Source organism: Mytilus galloprovincialis, chromosome 8 (genome assembly GCF_965363235.1).
Source record: "Mytilus galloprovincialis chromosome 8, xbMytGall1.hap1.1, whole genome shotgun sequence".
NCBI classification, from domain to species: domain Eukaryota; kingdom Metazoa; phylum Mollusca; class Bivalvia; order Mytilida; family Mytilidae; genus Mytilus; species Mytilus galloprovincialis.
In genome coordinates, this window is record NC_134845.1 from 30,544,372 (window position 1) to 30,568,313 (window position 23,942).

General features: G+C 33.3%; 1 protein-coding gene and 1 long non-coding RNA gene across 4 annotated transcripts in view; one reads left to right on the forward strand and one right to left on the reverse strand.

The window, feature by feature from the left end:
* Positions 1-14,181: 14,181 nt before the first annotated feature.
* LOC143085544 (uncharacterized) lies at positions 14,182-15,039 on the reverse strand. Its single transcript, XR_012981361.1, has 2 exons — positions 14,911-15,039; positions 14,182-14,305 (listed from the first exon to the last, which is right to left on the reverse strand). It is a non-coding gene; the product is annotated as an uncharacterized LOC143085544 (long non-coding RNA).
* Positions 15,040-15,053: 14 nt separating this feature from the next.
* The window catches only part of LOC143085542 (uncharacterized), a 44,521-nt gene continuing 35,632 nt past the window's right edge, over positions 15,054-23,942 (forward strand). For 2 of the 3 annotated variants that reach the window (XM_076261960.1, XM_076261962.1), the window contains exons 1-2: positions 15,062-15,147; positions 20,225-20,305. The gene's annotated coding sequence lies outside the window, so the exon portion shown is untranslated. Of the gene's footprint in view, positions 15,148-20,224; positions 20,306-23,942 lie in introns of all 3 variants that reach the window. The other variant, XM_076261961.1, reaches the window with a different exon arrangement.

Below are 23,942 nucleotides of genomic sequence, written 5' to 3' on the forward strand. Positions count from 1 at the left end.
CAGCAATGAGAATGATAACAACACTATACTCATAACCTCTAATCATGCTAATGATGACTTAACAAGCCAAAACATTAGTCAAAAAGCAATACAGCAGGTCCAAACATCTGAAGAAAGTGCTAAAAGTACAAGTGTACAAAAAGAACAGGTTAAGCAGCACTCAGTCAATCAAACAATAATCATTCAAACGGAAGAGACCTTTCCAAAACAAATAGAGGTGAACAACACTCACACAGAAGAAGTGATGGCATCAATTACCAAAATCAATCAGGTAAATAAAGAAAATACAAAGCCTTCCCAAAGGAAATCTTCCAAAAATATAAACCAAAAGAATGAGGGAAATAAAACTGTCTATATAACCTCATTGGAACAACGCATCAAGCAACAAGATCAGACCATTGATCTTCTCAAACGAAACATGGAACTGCTACAGAATAAAGATCCAAATGAATATGATAGAAACACAACAGAAGACCCCTACCCATGTAAATGTAAAAACTCAGATACAGGGCAAATGAGAAGAGAAATAGAATCACAGCTAAGACAAGAAATGCAAACTCAAATGCTTGAAATGAGAGTAAAACAGGTGGAACAACAAATGATCCAGTTCATGTGTCTAAACAATGCAATCACATCCCAAATGATGCTACAATCTCAAAAAGGTGGAACACATTTTATTAATGATAACAACCACTATGCTAAGAAAGACAACCCACTGGATCAGATACATCAGATGTGGAATTCTCAACAGACAGAAGAGCAAAAACAATTTCAAGAAACAAGCCACCTATCCGGACAAGAACACTACCGGTATATGAACAACTTCCACCATGACCATCATCATATCCCAAAGACATACTACAATTCCAATAGGAAATATCAAGTGGGCAATATAAATGTTGAATCAGAAAAGAACTACAACTCTAGTATACCTGATCAACTAAACAACAAAGATAATAGACCCCATCTCATAAGCCAAAGGAATATTCCAGAATACGAACACCAAATGACCAACAGAGAATGTCACCTGAATGCACACCAAGATCACCAAATCAGACATACTCATGAATATAATCACACAGAAAGAATGGTGCATAGGAAACACTCAAATGATATCCCAAACCAAACAACTGGGAGGGCTGAAGCACATAAAAATGCTCACCTACACAATTATCACCAGCCACATCAGGTGCAAGGACACGTCAACAATCAACTATACCAAGGTGCAAAAATGCATCACATACAACCATATCCGTTGCAAATTCATAGCCAGGAGTCCTTAAACATGGTAAAAAAGAATGTACCATTCCAAGATGAGCAACACCAGTACAGTCAACCACAAAACTATGTCCATCAGATTGAAAATAATCCTGTGGGTACATGTCAACCAACAAACTTTCACCAAATGGTATCAAATCCAGATAGTCAACTACCAACACGAAGTATGGAACATCAAAATAGACACAGAGCTAACGCAACATGTGATTCCAGAAGTATACCTTATAGAAAGTTCTTATTACCACCACCATACAGTCAGATTCAGAGTAATCTCAAACCATCCCACTCTTCTCCAGAGGTAGACAGACAGCAAACTATACCACAACAACAGAAAAGCAATATACTAGAACAAAAGATTACTATAGGAAGCAATGAGAAAAATAGAATGCATCTTCCAAGTTCTTTTTTAGAGATGAGAGGGACTCCAATACCCCCAGACATCAATCAAGAAGAAATACAAATAGGAAGAACCAACAGACAATGCTAGAGATTGTCTCCTTCAATATTGAAGGGATCAAAGGTAACACCCCATATCTCAAAGAATTACAGTCTGATTCAAGTATTATATGTCTTCAAGAACATTGGCTACATGGATATGAGTCCGACGTCTTACAAAATATAGCACCTGATCATGACTGCCATATCTCCTGTTTTGATGATAACAACATTGATATAGAAAATCACAATAGAAGAGGAAATGGAGGTGTTATAACTCTCTGGCCCAAAATTTTTTCACACAAAATAAAAAAACTTGAAAAAGAGGAAAGAATAGTGGTAATTGAAATATGTGCAGAGACTCATCAACTATTAATCATCAACAATTATATGCCAACAATGATGACAGGATCTGAACCTCAATATAGAGAACATCTAGATAAAATCTCATCAATAATAGACAAGTATGATAACACTCATAGTATTATTGTAACCGGTGACCTAAATGGTTCATTAATAGCAACCAGAAATAACAACCATGATAAACTTCTGAAAGAGTTCTGCAGGAAACATCATCTGAACCACACATTTGAGAACACCCAAGACTCTACTTTTTACCACCATAATGGTAAATCATGCTCACAAATTGACTATATCCTGGAGAAGAAAGATACAGACTTATTAAGGAGTACAATAATAGAAGACCAGTACCATTCAAATGGATCAGCACATGTTCCAATAAGAGCGAAAACTAATATCTCGATAGCGTCTGATAAGATCAAAGGAAAAAAGTCAAAACAAAAAACCATACTCAAATGGGAAGAAACCAATATAGGGTCTTATCAAGAAGCTATAGAAACACTACAGGAACATGGTAACACCACTGACTCTAAAGTAGACATAGAAGAACAGGCATTTAACATCATCAATATTCTATCCAACGCCAGCAATACAAATGTCAAGAAAAAAATAGTCTCTTTAAAAGGACCAAATTGGAAAGCCTCTGAGAAGGTTAAAGAGCTCATATCAAAAAGTAAGAATGCATTTTATAGCTGGAAACAAAATGGAAGACCCAAAGAGCAGGATAATATAGTATACACGGAAATGAAAAAATGCAAAAGAGAAGCAAGAAAACAAGTCCGCCAGGAAGATCATCTGGATAGCCAAAGATTTTACAATAACATGATGAATAATCCTGACTCAAAAACTTTCCACCGATTAATTAGGAAAAACAGGGCACAATCTGACAACTCAACAACACTAATAATAAAGGATACAAATGGAGATGATATTGTAGAACAAGAAAAGCAAACTGAAATCTTTGCAGAATTCTACGAAACTTTAGCAACTCCAGCTACAGAAGAACATTTCGACTCAGAATATATGGAAGAATGTGAATTTAGATACAATCTAATCAACTCAATTGTACATCAAGCTGCCATCAATAGAAATGACATTACCCAATTTACTGAAGAAGAGATAAAAAAAGCCATCAATGAACTGAATACAGGGAAAACAGAGGATGGCTACTCCTTAACAGCAGAGCACTTTAAATATGCCGGTAATACAATATTACCAGATATTGCTAATCTCTTTAACAATATCATGCTGACAGGGACAATACCCGAGATATTTAAAACTGGCATCCTTACTCCTGTTCATAAAAAGAAAAAAGATCCAACCTTAACAACAAACTACAGAGGAATTACAGTCACCTCTGTCTTGGGGAAAATTTTTGAATATGCATTATTAGAAAAAATGCCTGACTTGAATGCTAATCAGACGGAACTCCAATTTGGCTTTACAACAGGTCTCTCACCAATCATGGCAGCTCTTATTGTTTCTGAAGGCATACTTCATGCAAAACAACAAAACAAAAACCTATTTCTAGCAACCCTTGACAGTCAAAAGGCCTTTGATGTAGTACATCATATGATCCTGCTAGAAAAATTATACTATGAAGTTCCAGCAGATGTTTGGAAAGTAATTCAAAATCTGTACTCAAATATGTCAACGGAAGTAAAATGGAATAATCACTTCAGTAAAAAATTTCCAATAAAACAGGGAGTCAGACAGGGAGGTGTATTATCCACTCATTTTTACAAATCTTATATCAATGAATTACCAAAAGAACTAGAAAAAAGAGCCTTAGGACTATCAATAGGACTAGAATACTGTGGGAGCCCATTATGTGCAGATGATATTGTGCTGATGTCAACAGATGAAACAGAGATTCAAGCAATGCTTGACATAGCATATAAATATTCCTGTGAACACAGGTACAATATCCATCCTCAAAAAAGCACTCTTATAAAGACAGAAAGAACGAAGTCGAAATATCAACCAGAAATAATCAGATTAGGAAATGAAGCAATACAAACTGATAACCAAGCAACACATTTAGGAATCATAAGAGCATCTAAAAACGAATCAAGAATAAATATACAAGAACATATAAGTATTGCAAGAAAGACTCTGTATTCTCTAATTCCAGTGGGACTAAATGGTAAACGAGGTCTTAACCCCAAAACATCTTACAAGATCTACCAAGCTTACGTACTTCCAAGACTGCTATACGGACTTGAAATACTTCCTCTGAATTTGACACAAATAGGAGAATTAAGGCAATTCCACATCAAAACTATCAGATGTTTCCAATCCCTTCCAATAAGAACTTCAACAGCGGCTGTATATATGCTTATTGGCGCAATACCAATTGAAGCTGAACTTCACAAGAGGCAACTTAGCCTGCTATATTCTATCCTAGCAAGTGAAAACACCAAACTAAGGAATCTAATGGAAAGACAACTGATTGTTAACTCAGAAAATCCAGATAGTTTCTTTCCAAGGGTGCAAGAAATCTTACAGTACTACAGCTTAACTCCAATTCATGAGCTAAAAGAAAAACTTCCAACAAAATTTCAATGGAAAAAACAAATTAATATAGCCATAGCCGATAAATGGACAAGTAAGCTACAAACCGATATGAAGGAAAAATCCACTTTGAAATTCTGCAATACAACAGATCTCAAAATACACCAGACTCACCCAGTATGGAACTCTCTACCATCAGTAACATACGAGGTAAAAAAGGCACAAATCAAAGCCAGATTACTGACTGGTACATACCTTTTAGAATGTGACATACAGAAATTCAAAAGGGAACAAGAAAAAGCACACTGTACTCTGTGTCAGCTTGAAACAGAAACATTAGAACACTTCCTACTCAAGTGCCCAGCTCTGCACGAAAAAAGGCAAAACATTTTCCCGGATTTGAAAAAAATCATTATACAGTCTGTTGGAGATAACAAATGGAATGATACTTTCATAGGGAACCAGTCCTTAATAATTCAAATAATTATCGACTGCACAAAAGTAGCCAATGAAATGAACTTTAGTCCAGAGACAACTGTGCAAATTGAAAATATTAGCAGAGATCTATGCTATGGACTTCATACAAACAGAATACTGCTACAAAAGAGGATTAAGACTTTATAAAATGGTAATCACCCAATGGACACAAACTCTAATGGTTGTAAATTTTTTTTATATAAAATTTTATATTTTAAATTTTAATGAATTTAAGCATTAAAAGTTTAAATCGTGTAATATAAGGCTTGATAAGGACCACAGATTAAGGACACTTACATATATCAAGACCAAACCTGTGGAAGCTTTTATTATTATTTATTTTCTTTTTTATCTTTTACAACCATTCGTAACCATTTTTAAGGATATAGCCAATTAAAATAAATCACCTTTAAATTTTATGAGTTACCATATACATGTAAATAATGCAATAATTATGATTTAAACTGATGTAAACATTATCACTGTAAATTCTTGAGCACCAATCGTATTTATTTTAAATCTTTTATTTTATCAACATCCTATTTAAAACTCATTTAACATAGCAAATGTTCTGTTTTTTAGTGTTTTAAATTTTAATAAAAAGATAAATAATGGCCTGTAAATATATCCCTTCACCTAATACTCTTTTAACATTAAAATATAAGAACTATTTTTTTTACTACCGTGTGACACGGGTGCTCCGTTGCGGAGGAATTTACGAAGAAAAGAAAAAGAAGGTTAAAGCGTTTTTGAATTAATGGCCGACATGTTGACGACTGACGGACCGACGGACAACGGTATATCATAATACGTAAAATACCGTAAACGGGCGTATAAAAATGATTGATCGGCACTGATTTTCGAACTTTAATATCCAAGACAATGCTGATATAAACCTATGATATAAGTTTTATAAAAAATTGACAAGAACTCGCTAGTTAACTTTAAGTGACGATGAAGAATTGTTCACACGAGAGCGCTAACCAGACCGGACGGACGTGACGCGTGGAGAAAAAAATAGACCAAAACAGAAAAACTTAACTTTTACCTGCCACTGAACCATGCAAATCATGCGAGGCCAAGATCAGATGATACATGTTCTATACATCAAATACAGTAGGCCTATTACATATATGTGAAAAAAGTTGTTTCTTATTTGTGTTTGTAACTATGTTTACTGCATTGTTTATTATATTTGTAAAATAATATTACAATGATATTATATTATGCTCCTTGTGAGTCCATTTTATGGAAATAAAGCATCTTCTTCTTCTATAGTATCTGAGATAGGGACTTGAAAAATAAACCTTGTATACTTAACCATGAAATGAGATCGAGGTCAGATGAAAACAGTCTGACAGGCATGAGAACCTTGCAAGGTGCGCTCATACAATATATAGTAACTTACTATATCATTTTATTCATAATGAAAGAGAAATTAACATTACAAAAAAATCATAAACTTTTTTTCAAGTAGTCACTGAACCATAAGAATGAGGTCAATCGCAGGCTCGACAAAAAGGATGGTCATCTATCTAGGAAAATGATTTTTTCCATCAGCATGTGATTTTTGTGCAGTTTATAGTCAAAAACAATTAAGGAGAACTGTTGTGTTACGGAGAACATTATGTATCCTTTTTGTTATGGGGACGAAAGGTATTACGGACATACGAACCAACGCAGATAAACATATATTGAAGCATTACAGTTTCTCTCTATATTTAGGTTTATCGAAATGCAATAAGGATGAACTTGTCGTACAAGGGCAGTTTTCCTGTTATAAGTTGACATAAAACCACAGCTATATAATTTGTTTGTTTTTCTTTCTTTGTTTTGATATTTTTGATTTTGTGACAAGTTGGTAGATTCTTGTCTTGCTGATAATGTTTTGGTATTTTCACTTTTCTTGTCTACGTATGTTTTTGCTAAATCATCATTAAATGGCCATTCAGTTTTGTAGTTCTGAATTTGCTGATTTCTTACTGTTAAACAGTATCTCTCCAACTTTTGTAAAAAAAAATGCCAAAAAAATAGTAAAACATGTCGTTTAGGGGCAGAGACACCTGTAAGGTCGCAGGCTCAACAGAAATGCTAAAATGAGAAAAAAATATCATACAGGGGAAATAACTCCTATTAAGTGTCGGTTGACAGTTATGGCCAAATAGACTTATGTGTATGTCTTAATGTGCTGGACATATTTTGAATCTAATATTTCTCCAACAAGAGTGCACATGCAGAAATGTCTCGCCTTCATTACTAACAATTAATATTTTGTTGATCGTCCTAAATATAAAGGTTTACTACAACTATCACATAAATTTAATATTATCCATGAAAATGAGGTCAAGTACATATAAACCAAAGAAAAAAATACATGTACACTTTACAATCATTCAATACACTAAATATGGTTGACCTATTTCTTATAGTTTCTAAGAAACAGACTTAACCAAGAAAACTAAACATTGACCAATAAACCATGAAAACGAGTTCAAGTTCAGATGAACCATACTAGACAGACGTACAGCTTACAATCCTTGGATTCAACAAATATAGTTGACCTATTACATATAGTTTAAGTAAAACAGACCAAAATTCAAAAACTTAACACTGAGCAATGAACTGTGAAAATGAGATCAAGGTCAAATAAAACCTGCAAGACTGACAGGCACATCATACAACATTTCCATACACCAAAACATAGTTGACCTATTGCATATGGTACAAGACCAAAAGTAAAAAACTTAACTTTGACCACTGAACTTAGAAAATGAGGTCAAGGTCAGATTTAACCAGCCAGTTTGACATGTACACCTTACAATCCTTCTATACACCAAATATAGTAGACCTATTGCATACAGTATAAGAAAAAACAGACCAATACACAAAAAAATAACTATATAACCACTGAACCATGAAAATGAGGTCAAGTTCAGATGACAACTGCCAGTTAGACATGTACGACTTGACCACCAAAACCTAACCTTGTTCACTGACCCATGACATGAGGTGGAGGTTAAGTGAAAACTGTCTGACGGGCATGCGGACATTACAAGGTACGTACATACTAAATATAGTTATCATATAACTAATAATAAGAGAGAAATAAACATTACAAAAAATATTAACTTTTTTATCCTGTAGTCACTGAACCATGAAAATGAGGATATGTGACACAGAAAGTTCGTCACATAAGGCATCTATATACAAAGTATGAAACATCCATGCCTTCCACCTTCTAAAATATAAAGATTTTTAGAAGTTAGTTAACGCAGCTGCCGCCGAATCACTAAACCTATGTCGAGCTTTCTGCAGGCTCGACAAAAACGCAAAAGTGGGTAAAAAAATCTTTCATGGGCAATTGTTTCTTTATGGTCCAATTGACAATTTCAAACATGCTAACTTATTACTAAACCTTGTTAGCTGAACCATATAGTGTTAATATCTATCTTTTATATGTTATACCAAAATAAATGTGGAATGTGTCCATGGGACAGATTATGACCCCGCTTGCATACAACTTTATAAAAGGAATGTATAACTCAAGAACGATAAAATTGATGCTACCCAAATTGGAACTTGATCTGAGTTTTGTGGTTAGAAGTATTGTGTATATATAAGTTTGATAACATTTGGTTGAACGGAAACGAAAAAATAAACTTTTTTAGGTTTGTAAAGGGGCATTACTCTAAAACATTGTTATTCACGCCACCAAAATTCAAACTTGAACTGTGTTTTGTGGTTTAAGCATTGTGTACAAGTTTCATGACATTTGGTTCAGGCAAACTTAAAAAAGACGGGAACAATTTCAGGACTTACGAACGGACGTACAGGGGTTAAACTTAATTAATCTGGAATCCTGACACAATTATATTCTCAATACCATAATATCGAAACGGAAGTACAATAATTGATACTTTCAAAAAATTATTAAAATTGTGAAAATACATAAAAATGTGCTTAAAAAAAAAAAGATCTATGAAAAAGTGATTCGTGTCAAGTAGGTAATAAAGGTTTGTGATTGGTTGGCATATTCCTCCAGACCATGTGCGTTCTAAGTTACACTGTGCAGCTAGGTAACTTGCAGGCGCGTAGCTCCCTATACGCTAACACGCAGTTGCGTGCACATCGATTCGGCAAGCAAAAAAAAAATGCCAAAATAAAAATTTATAAATTAATTATGGTTAAAGGAAACACATATGTTGTCACTTTTTAATTGATGAACTGTCATTAAATAACGGCATTTCAAAATAAACGTTTTATTGGAGATCATGTAAAAATCGGACAGTAACTTGTATCTTTTACCAGATTTGAATTTATTATACTCAGTCTAAGACGTGTAGTTTCGGAGCACATTTTACAGAGTACGGCTTATCTGTTTGCGATGCGATGTACCAATCGACCATTAGATTTATCGAAACCCTTTGATATTATTGAAAATATGGCGAGGCGATGTATTCGACAGACTATCAGAGCCAATCACCCGGAAAACACGCCAAAACAGCATTGGAAAGTCTCATTATATTTTGCGTTCATACACGTAGACCATATGATAATGGAATTGGAGAGTAGAGGGTGTCTGGTATTATCAGAAAATAGCTTCTTTGTGTCGTATCTGTTTCCTCGTGTTGTAGGAAATATAACCAACGAATAATTCTCAACATTGTCTGAGACATACAAAATGACCTGGTATGTATTTGGCGGACAATTTCAATCGGGAGGTCGCTCGATGGAGAACACGTACGCTGGTTTATAACATCTCGCGAGTGCTACCATGCAGATCTATCAGTGTATTAAGTCTGTTGAAAACAAATGTACGATCAACAATGAACAACGACAGGTTATCATCGCTAGCATTACTGCATATTAATCGGGATTTCAGTGTGAATGTTGACAAAGTAATAGAGAAGTTCGTTTCTGCTTAGACCCGAAGAGCAGATTTTGGTCAATGTAGAGTAAATTCTGTAATTCAAAAATGTGTTGTTTATGTATTAACCATGATTTACTCTATTCAGAAGATTCAAGTATTAATAGTTTTACGTTCATAAATTTTTTATAAGTCCTATCTACATGTAGCTCTTCTTTAAACCGTCCTATGACCGAAAACCGAAAAAAAACATTTTTCTGCATTAAAGGGTCCCAAAAATTTTGGAAATGAGGTCAAGGTCAGATAAACCAAACGTGAAATACATGTATACTTACAATACACCAAACATAGTTGACCTAATGCTTATAGTTTCCTAAAATCTAGAAAGCTAATCATTGATCAATGAACCATGCCTGACAGACATGTACACCTTACAATCAATCTATGCGATACATAATATAGTTGACCTATTGCTCACAGTATCCAAAAAAAACCAACTTAACCATGAAAACATTCAGCGTCTTTTCCATTCGTAAGTGGTCATAACTCTGGAATTTCAAAAGTGACGCTACCAAATTCAAACTTAATTTAATCTGTGACAGTGTTGTGTTTTGTGGTAATTAGGATTGTGTATAATGTTCATAATAATTGGTTGAGGCAAAGTTAAGTAAGAGAACTGAAACCAATTTTTCGGACTACGGACGGACAGACGTACAGACGAACAAGGGTTAAACTTAATGTCACCTCCGCTACGGCGTGTGAATACAAACTTAACACTGAGCAATGAAACATTAAAATGAGGTGACAATTAAAATAAAACCTGCGAGAATAGTTGACTAATTGCATATATAGTAGAAATTAGACCAAAACACAATGTTTGATACGACCGCAGAGGTCGAACTCTGAACAATTGGGGCCAGTGTGGACACAAAATTCAAGCTTGATACATATCTTAATTTGGATTGTGATTAAATATTTGACACACCTTGGTTTCTGACACAAAATGAATGTGGTCTAATGAACTTAAAAAATTTAAATGTACCTATTATGGTCCAATATCCAAAATCTAAATACATAGATTGATTCAGCATATCAAAGAATCCCAAGAATTTAATCTTTGATGAATTCATTCAAAGTTTAATTTGGAACCCTTTTGACCTCAATGGGGACCAATTTGATAACAGGGCCCAAATATCTAAAATCTAAATACTTATCAAAGAACCCCATATATTCAATTTTTGTTGAAATCGAACAAAATTTAAATTTGGACCCTAATTTGGAACAACTTGAAAACTGGACACTTAATCAAAAATCAAATAACATGTTTAGAATCAGCACATCAATGAACCCAAAGAATTCATTTTGTTTATTAAAATCAAACTTTTTTAGTTTTATTTTGGACTTTATTTTGGACCCTTTGGACCTTAATGTAGACCAATTTGAAAACGGGACCCACAATTAAAAATCTAAATACACGGTTAGATTCGGCATATCAAATAACCTCAATAATTCATTTTTTTATGAAATCAACCAAAGTTCAATTTTGGAACCTTTTCGCCTCATGTGGACCAATATAAAAACAAGGACCAAATTCCAAAAACTTAATACATGGTTAGATTCAGAATTCAAGAATAAACCCCATTAAAATTGGTCAAGAAATAAGAAATTTTCATCAAAGTATTAGAAAAGTGTTGTTTTTGGTCCCTAATTCCTAAACAGTTTTTTGCCATAACCTCCAAAACCAATCCAAACCTTCCTTTTTGGTATGAAACCTTGTGGTGTAAGTTCAGATCCATACACTGACACACAGGTTAATGTCTGGAAACAAGAATCATAATTAATTTGACCCCTTTTTGGTACCTCGTTCCTAAACTGTTGGGACCATAACCCCAATAATCAATCCTAACCTTCCTTTTGTGGTTTCAAACCTTGTGTTTAAATTTCATAGAGATCCATTCACTCAAACTTCAGTAATTGTCCGGCAGCTAAGTGTCTTCGGACGACGCTGACGACGACGACGACGTGATACCAATATACGAACACAATTTTTTTGCGGTCGTATAAAAACTTCAGCTTTTACCATTGAAACATGAAAAAAATGTCAATTATTCAATACGCCAAATATAGAAGACCCTATTGCTTATAGTATCTGCTATATGCCACGAAAATTTAAACTTGTTCACTGATCCATGAAATAAGGTCCAGGTCATATGAAAACTGTCTGACAGACATTGGACGGAGAGTTGTCTCATTTGCACTCACACCACATCTTCCTTTATCTATGAAAACATTGCAAGGTACGCACAGACTTAATATAGTTATCCTATTACTCATCTTAAGACAGTATTCAACATTACAAAAAATTTAAATAAAAAAGTTCTTCCATATATAGTTTAAATTAAAGTGAGTAATAATAATAAAAAAATCATTCAAATATCAACAACTTGTTTTGACCAAGAGCCACGGAGGTTCGAGTACATATAGTGATCTATAGTACTCCACCTTTTTTGCATCTGAAAACTAAACCCGAACTTGGCAAACACTTAATTTGAATCATCGGAACGCGAAATAAAGATGGAGTTTATTTTAAGACGTTTTTTTGTGTGGGTGGTGCTGTACCCACCCATTGATTGATCATACAAGTTGGCTGATTGTAGGTAACTTATTAACCGTGTTATGTATACGAACGTCAAATTAAATAAAGTTCGTTAAGTATAGTGCAAGAAAGAGCCGCCTCATTTAGTAGTGAGAATCTGAAAGAGCGCAAGACACATTCTTACATGCACGATTTAAGCCATGTCTGCGGATTCAAGATTTTGCATTCGAGGGGTAGGTTAGCGTGAAAATGTGCTGAGTGGTCAATGGATCGATGGACCACCTAGGACCAATGTGGGTCCTGATATGACAGTCTCCGCCATCGGACATTTCCGCATTTTCATGTTTTGCTTTCCCAATTTTTGTCGATTTCATACCTGAACAACATGCATTGATAGTTTTAAAGTCGCCTGCCTGTCGTGTCCCACCTAAATTCGCCCTCTGATATCAATAATAACAGAAGTACTGATGACGATTGGAAAACATTGCCAATGAAGCTATACAAAAATTATAAAATTCAACTGTAAAATGTTATATATGGGAAACAAGTGACACGTCGTCTTGTGGTATATGTGTGCATCAGCACAGTTAACAATATAACTGCATGTGTTACTTTCTGAAACTGTTTGTAAACGCGACCAAGGCATGGCCGCAAACAATCATTGTACGGTTCACAGGCGAATTTTTCTTTTGTTCAGCGATGGTGTTTTTTTTGTTTTTTTTACAATATATTCTTTCATATTTCACTTTTCAGAAATGTTTTTGTTCTTACCAATATGATATTAAAACAGAAGTTGATGTATATGCTTACCCTATAATCTTATCTCCCACGACGATCTTAATATGTTATACTATTCCCTAAATCTTGATAAAAATACTTGATGGATTTGATGTACTAAGATTTTCGGTATTTTGCTTTTTCTTCAATAGGGTCATGATCAACTCCCTAATTTTTCAAAAACATCCTACAAAGTTTTTTACACCAATGACCATTATCTTTTAAAGTGCATCATCGTTGTTCTACATTCTATAAATTGGTAGTATTTTCCCGTGAGTGTTTACAATGGTTTACACCAAATCTAACTTAACACGACTTTTATGGTCTATTAACTCGTGACGAAGATTTTTAAAGGTTAGATGATAGTAGAGGGTGCTCTCTCCGTTTTTGTTCAGTATTGACGGTTACTCTCTAGTAGCTTTAATCTTTAAATATTGATTAACGACCCACTTATGGTATATATAATATATATTCGATCTCAAAACAATAGATTTTAAGATTTCCTCTTTATATGCTTCAAAATTTCATAACTTTTTTAAAAGGGGGTCCTAGTGCAGCTGTCCTAGTGTAATGTGAAAATAAAAAAATAACATGGAAAGAAAATTCGTTATCATCCCGACGGGCGGAACCACCAGCTGCCATTGTCGATGCTTTAAGGTCACAATGTGTTTTGATTTAAATCAGGATAAATAAGTCTTAATTAAATAAACACTTATTGCATGTGTTTTAGCCGTGTAAATTGCTGTGACGCAAATGCTTGTAAAATATGTATCACATTTTTTATGCTTCTAAATGGTCATGACTTCTTAATATCCCTCTCCCCTCGGTCGAAAGCTCGAAATCACAAGCTTATACCAATACTACCAGTATTTCAGTATTATGATAATTCTCTTTATTTGCAAAACGCGAAATTAAAAATGCCGAATTATATTGAAAATCTGTTCCTTCCCAATAATTTATAGTTGTTCCAAATTCTTTAAAGGACTTGTTCTTCTAAATTTCTGAAAAAAGGTAAAAATAATCGTTTTAAACATAATTTGACAGCAACATGTCAAAAGGCTGATGAGTATAATTTACATCATTTATTGGTTAATCCAACATGCATCACTTAAAAAGCTCAAGGTCAATGTAATACTTTAATTGTTTACATATTGTTATCGTTGCAGGTAATTGCTGTGCATAAATTAATGAACTTCGTCGTACATTTGGGACAAAATTCACGGCGAATGGTTACCGTCACTGTTATGACAACAACACTGTATCGTATATTTGTAAACATCAAGTGACTGTGTTATGCAAGACCACACCTTTATCGTTTCCTTCGTATAATGATTCAAATAAGGAAACCCACTCTAACAAACAATCAATTAAAATCAATAGTAATCAATAGTGTTACTACGATCATTTGATTGATTTGTAAATGTTATATATATCAAATCTCTGAAGTCAAAATGTTTGTTTACAGTAATATAATTAGGTCAAATTACATTTTTATCTTGCATTAAAAATATGGAACAATTTACGATGATTTAGACACCTTCCACAATGTTATACTTGAATGAAATCGAAAGAAATGTTGTAATCATATAAATATACTTGAACTTACCAACTTTCGAAATATGATAGAGAATGGTCAGGAACGTAGAAATCGATCATAAAAAGCTAACAGCTAAGGTCATGTGATAATCCACTGAACACGTGGCTGTTTGTCGCGCGGATATTTCCCATGTTGCATCGCGTCCTCATGCATTTCTACCCATAATGGCGGAAAAATGTAAGTTAGGATGAAAATAAATTCCTCCTTATTTTAGTTAATCGAAGACTGGAGTTAAGTCCCACTATCGTTAGTATTATCGTTTGAATGTATATTAAGTATCTGAAATTAAGTCAAGTGTGAAAATCTATCTTTAAAACCCGTGTTACGGCGGAATAAATGCAAAACTTATTTTTCTGTAGCAACGCTATTAATACATAACGTTTTGTGGTAAAGCTGAAGAATCGCTAAAAAGTACTATATTTCTAAATGTAATTAAGAGCGTGTGTTTATTTGATATCAAATTATCATATAGAATAACAATTTAACTTTGTTATTGATCACGGAAACAATATATTTTAACGGAATATGTGCTTAAGTACCTATGACCTTGACGGTGACAAGCGAGACAGTTAAGCTACATTAAGCAAAACGAGTAAGCATATGTATACACAAGTAAGATTTGTAATTAAATGGAGTTTAATATACATAAAGGCTTACAGTGTTTATATAAATAAACGTACGTTATTACTTCCGGTCAGTTTAATGTATGAACGGAAAGTTTAATAAACAGAACACTATTCAGGTTTGTTGATAATGACCTTTAGAGGACAAACGAAATTTTCATGTTATCCATCAATTCGATTTTGCTAACATTGTATAAAATATTATACATAAGCAAAAATACAATCCAAACTCCCTAAGGTTACCTGGCAGACAATTCATTGTATTGAAAATACTTCATTATTAACTACAAGAGACATTCATTGTAGTCTAATTAACAGACTGTCTATCCTTTGTCCAAAATTATAATGTGAAATAAAAAAAATATTGTAAATACTGACCCCCCTTTTCCTACATGTATTGGTTGTTACTGGCTAACCTACAAGTATGCACTATACATGCTATAGTTCTGTTGTGTATGTGTGTATTTATCTCATGTACATTTAGATGTTTTTGAACAAATTTTAAACAACATATTTATGGCATATATAATTAGTTTGTTAAACATTGCATACTATACAATGTACATCCTACATGTCCTATAACCATGATAACAAATCAATGTATGAGCTGTTTCTATAGATTTGGAATAAAGTGTTAGTATTATTATTATTTACATTTTCTAGTACGTATATATTATTATAAATACAAATAGAAATTTCTCAGGTTCTTTAATTTTCTCTGAAATAGAATATTACACACTGTATGACACAGGATCAAAATTCGTAATATGAATAACTGTGTACACCTGGTCTATACATTACAATTACAAAGATTCACAATGGCATATAATATTATAAATGATTATTAAATATATATTATGATAATTGGTGTTTCTTTATACCTCAGATTCATCTTTTAATTTACATGCTTTTTTGTATTTTGAAATAAGGAGATGTGATATGACTGCCAATCTGTTACATAAGAGACCAAACAATACACATTAACAACAAAAGGTTGCTTTACAGCTTACATCCTTCCAAAATTGAGCAAAACTCATGCTGCATAGGAAATTAAATGTAGCAGACATAACAAAATGCTAAACAATTTAAATAAGAAAACCAACTGCCAGATGTACTACAAGTCAATAATGTAAAACAAGCCTGATATATGGCAACTAACAATAATCTTATGCAGCTGATTGGGGACAAGAAAACACGGAATGTGCAGGGACAAGCATATTGGAAGAGCTCTGAACTTTCATCTATCCTGTGATTGTAGTGAAACAGCACAATATAACAAATTAAAAACATCGGTTGAAAAGGATATTACTTATCAAATATTCTGAATACAAGGTAAAACAAACAAAACGAAAACACTAAAAACAAAAATTACTGATCTGAGAGTACTTGAGTTACATGTACTTAGCTAGTTTCATGCAAAAAACAACTTATACCAAAATCTCATATATATCAATGATAGAATATCAATCGGTATACATTCAATGGATTATTAAGTGCATTTTTTGAAAAGATTGTACATACTGAAAGACTTTTTAAGTGATACTGGGTTAATAACTCAAATTGTTTGTATTGGCTAGTTTTCTGATGAATGACTTTGATTGAGAAATGAAAAGGGCTAACTAAAACATATAGATTAGCTTACATTAAACAGTGGAACCTTGGATTACCATTGCAGTGGTAAATCCTGGCTCATTAAAATATTGTACAAATAAAATATAAGAAAAAAAATGAGATTATAGCCGTATCTTAAGGGAAAGATTTTTTTTGGGGGGGGGGGGGGGGGGGGGGGGGGGGCATATTTTTTTCTCGTTTAAAATTTCATAAATAAAAAAAAAATTCTTCAGATATTTTTTTTTTGGGGGGAGGGGATCAATATGCAACAGAAATTAAATAGTGTGTTGCACTACAGCAAAAAACAAAAGGGTGTAAATTTTTTTTTTGGGGGTGGGGGTACAATTCGCAACAGCATAGTGTATTAGTCAAAAGCCAAAACTTGAATATAAATTTAACTCATATAACCAATTCTAAGTTATTTGACTACAGTTATTCTGTGTCAGAAACCTATTATGTGTCAAATATTTTAAAATTACAATCCAAATTCAGAGCTGTATCAAGCGCGATTATTGTGTCCGTTTTTTCAATTCTGACAGTTCAGGGTTGGACCTCTGCGGTCATATTCAGCTGGGCTCGGCGAAGCAGTGTTCATTTTTGCCTCAACTGTTCAGGTTTGGACATCTGTGGTTGTATGCAGCTGTGCTCAGCGAAGCAGTTTGTTGGCTTATAGTGATCAGTCTGTCTGTCCATAACAAACTGTCCGCTCAATATCTAGAGAACAGTTCTAATAATAATTTCATACTTAATACTTTACATGTATATTAACTAAGACCAGAGGGGGTGTCATAATGTTTGTACAACTTCCGAGTTTACAGTAAAAAAACTTTGGTTTCAGTTGACAACCCCATGTCTTATTGTAAAGACTGTGACCGCTCTATATCTGGAGAACCGTTATGATTTCAAAGTTTATACTTAATATGTATATTAACCAAAACCAGGGTGTGTTTCATAATTTATATGCAACTTCCTAGGTCAAAGATCAAGGTCAAAAATTTTGTTTCAGTTGTCAACCCCATGTCTTATGGTAAAGATCGTGTCCGCTCTATATCTTGAGAACCGTTATGATTTCAAAGCAATCTGACTCAGGGGGAACAACTATTTGATGGAAAATCAAAGATAATTTCCTGTGCCCTTGTATTAACTTGGCTCCTTTCATCATTCTCTAAGGCAGCAACCATTTGATTTTTGGGGGGGGTGTATAGATTTTTTCCCCTGACAAACCTTTTTTTTGCCTTTGGCGAAAAACAATCTATTTTTTCGTCATCAAGTTGAAACAATTTTTTCTTTCAATTTTAGCATTATATTGGGTGAAACAAACTTTGTTTTTCTAAGGGTTAAAAACAAATTATTTTTTTCTCCAAAAACTGGAAACAAACTTTTTTTCCAAAAAAAAATCCACATATATATGTAGGACTTAAATCTATGGTGGTTATAAATCTATGGCAGATTCCTAATCTAAGGCAAATGTGACGCTTCAAACGCTAAACAACTCAAATCTATGGCAGATTTTTGTTTTCTCCAAATCTATGGTAGATGTTTAAATTGCGTCACAATGGAATAACACAATATTACATGGTTGCTGCCATAAACGAAGGCTCATAGATTCGAACACGATTCCAGATAAAGGTATTATCATGAACAACAATTTGCGGATGGTTTAAAGGAAGATGTGACCTATTATTTGGAAGAGAGGCAAAATGTGCTGTACTGGCCGAACCCGCGACGAATAAGCTAGTCCACCACTTGTTTCAGTACTGGATTATTAAAAAAGGAGTAAATATTTTACTATTTACAGCTGGCAAAGTTTATTAAGTTAAAGGTAAAATTAACGGATATCTGTTTGATTTAAATTGTCAACAAATAAAAAAGATGTATTAACAATGAAATAAATATTATTTGAAAATTCAAACTGTTTATTTTTTTATTTTTTTTTTAACTTTTTTTTTGTTAAGGGACTTACTTGTTGGTCTTAGGAATGGTTTAAATATAGGTACCATGATTATATATATTTTTAAAATTTTCATGGGCACAACATTTCAAGGCTGAAGTCATTATTGAGGAATTCATCATTTACAAAAAAAAACTTGGTTAATCATCAAGATTTGGTTGACCATTATTTCACAAATGTTTATAGACATGTCATAGATTTCGTCTGGTTTCAGACAAGTCATTGATCATATATGTACTGCATTGTTTTCCATTAACTCAAAATTTGCCATAGATTTGGAAACATAAAAAATCTGCCATAGATTAGGAAATTACAAAACTTGCCATAGATTTGGGATGGCATGACATCACATTTGCCATAGATTAGGAATATGCCATAGATTTGGAGCCCACCATAGATTTGAGTCCTACATATATATATCAATTTTAAATTCAGCAATAGTGTCATTTAAAAATTTTATCATTACGTTGCCTTCAACTAGTAACTAGGAGAAAAAAGTAACATAGGGGTTTCTCCATGTGTTTTATTTGAATAGGATGAGATCCAAATATAAAGTATATGAAAGCCTCAAATCTATGTCTGTTCTTTTCTCTGCACAGTTCTATATGTGTTGACTGCAAAATGTACAAAACATCTTTGAGGAAATAATTGTGTTGTCAAAAACATTTTGAAGACCAAACAGTGAAATTTATATTTCTACTTTTTGTTACAAAAAAATAATAATTGTTTCTTATTTGTCATTCTGATGGGTCAGGCCCTGCCAAACTAATTTGCTGTATGAAAGTATAAATGGAAAGGGATTTGAAAATACAACAGGCTACAGATTTGAGTGCCTAACATAGATTTTACTCTTACATATATCTATGTACGTACTAGGTCATTTGGTATCAGATGATGTGGTATGAGTGCCAATGAGCATGATGAGATAACTCTCCTCCCAAGTCTCAATTTGTAAAAGTAAACCATTATAGGTCAGAGTATGGCTTTCAACACAGAGCCTTGACTCATACAGAACTGCAAGCTATAAAGAGCCCCAAAATAACTAGTTTAAAACCATTCAAATGAGAATTACCATTATCAAGATCATAACACTTCTATCATATTACATGTATGATAATGTGTTTTTTGTTTGTTTTAGGTCTGTAGCAGTTTAAGAAGAACAGATGTAAATATATATGTATATAGTTGACCATGTTTAATTCCAGAACTATTGTTACAGGTATATATATGGTATTCATGTTTGTTAATTTTGATACATGTAGTTGAACATTTTATATAAAATTGGGAATAGAAATGGGGAATATGTCAAAGAGACAACAACCCGACCAAACATTTGATATAAAATTGGAAATTTGGAGAATATGTCAAAGAGACAACAACCCGTCCAAACATTTGATATAAAATTGGAAATTTGGAGAATATGTCAAAGAGACAACAACCCGACCAAACATTTGATATAAAATTGGAAATTTGGAGAATATGTCAAAGAGACAACAACCCGACCAAACATTTGATATAAAATTGGAAATTTGGAGAATATGTCAAAGAGACAACAACCCGACCAAAGAGCAGATAACGAAAGTCACCAATGTGTCCTCAATGCAGTGAGAACATCCTGCACCTGTATGCTGGCCTCAGCTGGCCCCTCAATAAAAACGTGTACTAGTTCAGTCATACTAAACTCTAAAACCAATGATAAAAAACATACAAGACTAACAAAGGCCAATGGCTGCTGACTTGAGATATTATATAAAACATTTGGAAGATGGTAAATTTGTTGAAAATTAATGTAATATATTATGTAGAAAAGTTTCAGGTCATAAAGGGATTATAACCTGCCTTTTATTGCTGTATTATTTCAAATAAAAAAATCTTGAGTATTTAAAAGCATGTTTACTCATATCAAAAACCTATAATAAATAGAGTAGCCCCCTTTATTTATTTTTGTCAGGACATGTTTCAAATTTGAAATCTGGTTAACCTTGAATTATTTGATTATGAGAAAAATTAGAATCTTGAAACCATTTTTGTTGAGCCTGCAACATTTTGTTGTGGAAGCGAAACAGGGATTGCACATTCTCTTGTTGCCATCTACATATGGTTTCAGTACTAGTCTGTGGTTAAGAGTCTTTTTTATTAGGAATCAATAAATTTGTCAAATTTTCATGAAATTTATTTGACTTGGAGGAAAGATTTTTTATGATCATATAAGACAGTATAGTATGCAGAGTTGAATTTAACTTTTCTTCATTTGTCTGTCTGACTATAAATGGACATTTATTTTGCAGTAAACAATGTAATCATAAAGATATAATCCAGGGATCAAGTTTTTCAAACAATAAATAACTTTTTCATACCTTCATGGAGTTTTATTATCTTTGACAGAAGCTTTATAATAATCAAAATACAGTCTTCACAGCACAAGTTTGATTACATTTTTTTTAAATATGCCCCCGCCTTATGCCCCTGCCAAAGCAGAGGGGCCATTCAGTTTTACGTACATCCCAAAATCGGTTTCCGTTCTCTAACTTGAGTTTGCCTGAACCAAATGTTATCAAACTTATACACAATGCTCATTACCACAAAACACAGATCGAGTTTGAATTTTGGTGAATTTATTTTTGGTGGCGTCACTAACCGTTCTTGAGTTATGCCCCTTTATAAATGGAAAATTGCCAAATGTTTAGTTTTCGTACTCCTAACTTAAGTTTTCCTGAACAAAATGTTATCAAACTTCTTAGCTGATCAGGTTTCAAATTTTGGTGGGGAACCTTTAACCATATTTGAATAATTATGCCCCTTTATAAATTATAAAAAATGCAAAATTTTTAGTTTCTGTTTTCTAACTTATGTTGTCTCAACCAAATGTTATGAAACTTAAACACAATGCTTATTACCACAAAAAAAAAGATGAAGAAGAATTTTGGGAAGTGTCATTTTAACCATTATCAAATTATGCCCCTTTATAAATTGAAAAATTGTTAATTTTTTTTATTCTGTTCTGTAATCAAGTTTGCCCCAACCAAACATTATGAAACCAACACACAATATTTATTACCACAAAACTCAGATCAAGTACAGACTCGGGTAGCATCATTTTTATTGTTCTTGAGTTATGTCCATTTATAATGTTGTATGCAAGCAGGGGCATCATAAACAGCAATAATGTTCAGCAAAGTTAGATCTACAAATACATCAACGTGACCAAAATTGTCAGTTGACCCATTAAGGAGTTATTGCCCTTTATAGTCATTTTTTAGCTCACCTGGCCTAAAAGGCCAAGTGAGCTTTTCTCATCACTTGGCGTCCGTTGTCCGTTGTCGTCCGTCGTCGTTAACTTTTACAAAAAAGTTTTTACTGAAATTACTGGGCCAAATTTATCCAAACTTGGCCACAAACATCAATGGGGTATCTAGTTTTAAAAAAATGGCTAAAAATAGAACATATGGGGTAAAATGTAGATTTTGGATTATAACTCTGAAACAGAAGCATTTAGAGCAAATCTGACATGAGTTAAATTGTTGATCAAGTCAAGATCTATCTGCCCGAAATTTTCATACGAATCAGACAACCCGTTGTTGGGTTGCTGCCCTGGAATTGGCAATTTTAAGGAAATTATACCGTTTTTGTCGAGCCTTCGACTTTAGTCGAAAAAGCGAGACTAAGCGATCCTACATTCCGTCGTCGTCGGCGTCGTCGTCGTCGGCGGCGTCCACAAATATTCACTCTGTGGTTAAAGTTTTTGAAATTTTAATAACTTTCTTAAACTATACTGAATTTCTACCAAACTTGGACAGAAGCTTATTTATGATCATAAGAAAGTATCCAGAAGTAAATTTTGTAAAAATAAAATTCCATTTTTTCCGTATTTTACTTATAAATGGACTTAGTTTTTCTGCGAGGAAACATTACATTCACTCTGTGGTTAAAGTTTTTAAAATTTTAATAACTTTCATAAACTATCCTTGATTTGTACCAAACTTGGACAGAAGCTTGTTTATGATCATAAGATAGTATCAAGAAGAAAATTTTGTAAAAATAAATTTCCACTTTTCCGTATTTTACTTATAAATGGACTTAGTTTTTCTGCGAGGAAACATTACATTCACTCTGTGGTCAAAGTTTTTTAAAATTTTAATAACTTTCATAAACTATCCTGGATTTCTACCAAACTTAGACAAAAGCTTGTTTCTCATCATAAGATATTATTCAGAAGTAAATTTTGTAAAAAAAAAATTCACTTTTTCCGTATTTTACTTATAAATGGACTTAGTTTTTCTTCCAGTTAACATTACATACAGTCTGCAGTTAAAGTTTATAAAACATTTATTAGATTCATAAACTATCCTGGATTTTTTACCAAACTTGGAAGCTTCTTTCAATCAAAAGACAGTATCGAGAGGGAAATTTTTATTGATGTTTTTCCTCATTTTTGTTGAGTCTGCGATTAACAGCAAAAGTAGGCGAGACACTGGGTTCCGTGGAACCCTTACGAATTTTTGGGCTATTATCTTGAATATTATTATAGATAGAGATTAACTGTAAACAGCAATAATGTTCAGCAAAGTTAGATTTACAAATAAGTCAACATGACCGAAATGGTCAGTTGACCCCTTTTGGAGTTATTGCCCTTTATAGTCAATTTTTAACCATTTTTCTCATAAATCTTAGTAATCTATTACAAAAATCTTCTCCTCTGAAACTACTAAGCCAAATTAATCCAAACTTGGCCACAATCATCTTTGGTGTATCTTGTTTAAAAAATGTGTGGCGTGACCCGGCCAACCGACCAAGATGGCCACCATGGCTAAAAATAGAACATAGGGGTGAAAGGTAGATTTTGGCTTATATCTGAA